Below are 5,368 nucleotides of genomic sequence, written 5' to 3' on the forward strand. Positions count from 1 at the left end.
CAATGCTGCCATGACAGCCATCCCTCCCGTTCTCCTGAAAAAGCCAATGTCATCTAGCAACGTGACCCTATTGTAACTGCTGTACCAGCCCCAATGTCACAAACCCTTGATTTGGGAAGCAGTGTCAAAGTGGGAAAGGCATGTCACCTTATCAGGCACCTGATTGACTATTTTATTCCGTTCTCCTTCAGCAGTGTGCCAATGAGTGGCATTTACATCTTGACTCAGTTTTCTACCTTGGAGACATATGTGCTTTTAGCATGCCCTGGTGTGTCCCATGTGGCCTTCGGCTGCTGCATGGTAACTTTGGAGATCCTGGGGCACATCTGTCTACCCCACGAGTCTATCAACCCCCAATGGATTTCTTATGAGAAATTAGCATCTCCAAAGGGACTGTTTCCAGTCTGTGGGGGAATAGACACTTTTTCCATAGAATCATAGAATCACAAAATGGTTTGTGTTGGAAGGGACCTTAAAGTTCATCTAGTTCCAACCCCCTGCCATGGGCTGGGACACCTTCCACTAGACTAGGTTGCTCAATGCCCCATCCAACCTGGCCTTGAACACTGCCAGGGACGGGGCAGCCACAGCTCCTCTGGGCAACCTGTGCCGGTGTCTCACCACCCTCACAGTAAAGAATTTCTTCCTAATATCTAGCCTAAATCTCCCCTCTTGCAGTTTGAAACTGTTACCTCTTGTCCTACCACTACTCTACCTGATCAAGAGTCTCTCCCCACCTTTTCTGTAGCCCCCTTTCAGCACTGGAAGGCTGCTCTAAGGTCTCCCCAGATCCTTCTCTTTTTCAGGCTGAACAACCCCAGCTCTCTCAGCCTGTCCTCATAGGCGAGGTGCTTCAGCCCCATGAGCATCTTTGTGGCCCTTTTCTGGACCCACTCAAGCAGGTCCATGTCTTTCTTGTGCTGGGGGTCCCAGAGCTGGACACAGCACTGCAGGTGGGGTCTCTTCAGAGCAGAGTAGAGGGGGAGAATCACCTCCCTCGACCTGTTGGCCACACCATAGATCTGATAGTTTCCATGTGAAAAAAATCACTGTTTAAAAAGTAATCCCTAGCAACATGAGTTTAATCCCAGGTTTTTCCATAGACACTGCACAAGTGCAGTGAGTCACTGCCTCATCCGCACTGCTGTGGAAACAAATTCCATTGATGAACCAGCTGTGATCAAACACTGTCCCATTGTTATCTGGACAGGTGTCCCCTGTTTGTGCAGTGTCTTCCTGGCTCCAGATTTTGTTCAAGGTAGAAACATGCGTGGCGCATCAGGGTTTCCCCTGGTTTCTGGGCATTTCCTGCTCTTCCCCACCTTCCACAGCAGCCATCAGAACCATAGGTGTGCATCTCTGTGCAGCTTCTCCAAGGGCACCAATGCCTGGTCCAGCCCACAATGAGTATGCTGCTAGGCTGGGTAGGAAAACTTCAGGGTTTTCCTCCCTTGTTACTTAAATCAAAGCCCGCAAACATTTTGCTGTATCTACAAAACATGATATTACTGCTTTCAGTCCCCAACACCCTCTTTTGTTAGAACAAAGCAGGTGAGTAACAGCAGTGGAACAAGTTAGTCCACTTGATAAACTAATTTGCAGATAAAACACTGAAGGACTTAGATTAGTGCAGGGGGAAATAATGAGTACTACCTGATGAATGGTATCAGGAAGTATCTCCTCTTAAAATGCCTTGTGGGTTTTCTGCAGTGACATCTCTGGTTGGCCTCGCACTTGAAAATTGAGTGAAGGCTCTATGGGTGACTTGTTTTCTGGGCAGTAGTAACATGTTCAGCTAATTATACAAGTTCCTGTGTCTTGGTTTCCCTGTGAGAGAGCAGCTTGGGCTGTAGTAGAAAGCAGAGGTTGTTTAAGATGGATCTAACTAGAAGATCTTCTCTTTGAATCACCTAAGAAGGTAAACTATATTATATCTCTGGGTATCTTCTTAATTTTCTAAAACATACACAATGGTAACTATTGTGCTGGGTGGATTTGCAAGAGAAGGTGTAATTATTTTACAACATTTATGAAAAAGAGAAACTTACAGAAAAAGTAAAAAGAAAGTCATGTACATCACCTGTGTCCTGGGTTAAAGTGAGATCTTCCTATTTACCTCTCGGAATCTTCTGCACTTTAGACTTAACTTTAAACAATATTTTTCAGCCTGAATGCTGTGGAGAGGAAGAGATTTGGTAGCAAACTTGGGCTTCTTTAACTCTCTGGGGCTTTGTATGTTGAAGATACTTTTTGCCTCCCAGGAGACAGTTTGTATGAGAAATTATGAATGTGCCCACATATCTTCTGTTTCACCAACTGAAGGCAGATAGATACTTGAGAAATTCTTACTGAAAAATTTACAGCAATTCTTTTTTCAACAAGAAATTAAATGAACAAAGGGAACAGCCGCATTGCTTGACAACATTAAAATTTTTCCCTATTTGCAATTGGGTACTTGTTTTCTAGTTTTCTGGCTTTCTAGGTACAGGTTTGGGATTTTTGGACTTTTAAAGAGCTATCAAAGCCTGATGAGCAGCATGGTTCTTATTTATATAAGTTCTTCTCTATATGGTTTCCTATATACATAATTAACAGAGCTTTTGGTCTCAGTTACACGGCTGCACAAAGGGTGCTTGAAAATAGAGGCTGATCCACAACATTTGAATACGAATGCAAGTTTGTGAACAGTGCAAAAAATACATGCAAAACTGTAGCAGATGCTGTTTAACCTCATCATAATTTTGTTTAATGTCCTTTTTTCCTTTCTATTATCTGTTTCATCAACCTGTTACCAAAGGAATACAGGTTCTTTGCACAGATTAAGCCATTATACTATATGCTGCGAGCATATGCTGCGTATACAAAATTATCAGAAATCTTTGTTTTGTTAGTGTTTCTGTTATTGAGTCATGCCACTATCTCAACAACTTGTGTCACAGCTTATAACTTGGCAATGGTTCCCTCTTGATCCGTTTTAATCCATCTTGGTCTTGGGATCAGCCAGATCCGTGGAAGTCTTGAGGCTGTCACAAGTGGATGATACTTCAAAACAGCAAAATAGCCTCTTTTGTAGCATGCTGGATATACGGAAGGACATGCCCAGGAAACTGAAGAGACATTTTCTTTTATCTACTTTTTTTTTTTTTTTCCCCTCAATTCTGCCAGCCGTTTATCCATTGGATTGAAAATGCCTGTAAGAGCCTTTTTTTTAAGTGTTTTTTGGGATCACGTGGAAAGATATTATGAATCAGTTAGATGTCTTGCTTTCTGGTTATTCCTATATAGGAGCATAAGAGCAGTCATACTGTATCAGCTCAGATGACTAGATAGCACAGTTTTCCGGGGTTTTTGTTTGTTTTTTCCTCTGTTGCTACCTTAGAATATCTTAAAATTAATTTTCCTTTTCTAATTGTTCCTCAGAGTTCAGCTGACATTTCCTTAGACCCCATTTCTGAGTGGCAATAGCTAATTCAGAGTCCATCACAGAATACATAGTGTCAGGATCATTTCTTTCTACCTTACATTTATCAATGCTGAATTTCATTAATCCCATGACCCAGTCACTCAGTATCCTGCATTCTTTATGCAGATCTTCACAGGCACACTTTGCTTTTGTTAGTCTTTTGTAGTATTCCACAGTGTTGTATCACTAATTACTGTCTTTTCCACATAACTTGAGAACAGAGGGTAAGACACAGGCTTACACACATGTTCCGGCAGAGCTGTGGTGATGGTATCTCGCTATTGGCAAAAGAAATAATTTCTTCCTACTTTTGTCTCTTGTTTTTGAACCCGGGCAGTATCCAGGTGAAGTCTCACTGCTACCAAATCTCTTCTTCTTCACAGCATTCAGGCTGAAAAATGTTGTTTAAAGTCTCTGAGAACCACCTTTGGTGAGAAAGCCTGACAAATCCCTGCTGGATACCCACATCGGTGACATCAAGTATATTGCTTGTCTATAAGCCCATTGCTGTCCTCTATCTGTTCATGAGGTGAGACCACAGATCATGTTCATGCTATAATTTTCTGTTATGGGCTTTTTTGAGCAGGACCGTCACAGTGAAGTGCCCTGTCTACTTGGGAGCACCAGCTCTGATATGCAATGGTGGTGGCAATAGGCAGCCATTGTCAATGTTCATTATGATCTCAGAAGATGCTGATTTTTCTGCCTTCACTTGCTGATTCACAGCCTCTCAAAGCCTGAGGTCCTAGCTGGTTTGTGTGAACAGCCTTTTCAATACGAAAAGATCATAATTTTACAAAACCTCATTATTTAAACCAAGCTGGTGTTATCCAGTCAGGCACTGTTCAGTACTATTAAGAGTCTTTTCTCAGTGGTTTCCTTTCTTAAAATGATTTTCATAATCTGCTTGAGTTCTGCCATTTCCTGTAGTTCTCTAAAGGCTGTTAATCCTGGAGCTAGGGAAGTGCTTTGTTAGGAATAATCAGAAGGCACATATTCATAGCAAAATACATATTTTTATGTATTCTTCAGCTCCCTGCCTCTATTCCCTCCGGTTGCATAAGATGTGTCAATACCTGATGTAAGGGTCCATGAATATTTTGCTTCTCCCTTTATGTTTCATCATCCAATCTACTGCATGAGTAAATTAATTTAGGTATTAATGAGTTTGAAAAAGTTGGGGTTTTGTTGAGGTTTTGATTTCAGGCACCACATTCTATTTCAGTGTGTCAGTATTCTTGTGTTCTAGGTTATTTACTTGCTAACATCAGTGCAATTTTTTGAGCCGTATACCAAAACCTCAAAATTACATGTCTTTTTTCCAGGACATATCACTCTTCATTGTTTCCCTTCTTAGCCAAGGGGTAACAAACAGACAGAAATCTCCAGCTGGGCCCATGTTGTTACCACAGCCCTCTCCAGAGTGCAACACAGCTGGTAGCAGAACAGTATGGGCCCTCGCTTACAGCAACATGTCTGACTATTCCCTCATGTTCTGGCTGTGCATTTGCCAAGTACCACTGTGAGGAATATTTGAAGATCCAAAGTCAACTTTTCTTGTGGCAAATGGATTTCTGGCACCTCATTTGATCCTGTTAGGAAGCTGCTTAGGACTGTGTTTTCTCCAAGCAATTGCTTTCTCCCTACAGTTTGAGTTGGTACAGCTGATGCGAAAAAAAGGAGATATGAGGGAAACAATCTGGTGACAGTGGTGGAGTGATAATTACAGACCTTGTTCCATGCTCTGTCTTGGATGGAGCGAACAGGCAGAGTGTGCTGAAAAAGTCTGAACATCCTGTTTTTGTAGAGTGTGCTTGTATTTCCTACTGTGTGAGTCAGCTGAAAATTCCCTGATCCTTTTCCTCCATTTTCTTTTCAGGTTGTACAGCAAAGTCGCTGGACAAA

This window comes from Leptosomus discolor, chromosome 2, assembly GCF_034619465.1.
Source record: "Leptosomus discolor isolate bLepDis1 chromosome 2, bLepDis1.hap2, whole genome shotgun sequence".
Classification (NCBI taxonomy): Eukaryota; Metazoa; Chordata; class Aves; order Leptosomiformes; family Leptosomidae; genus Leptosomus; species Leptosomus discolor.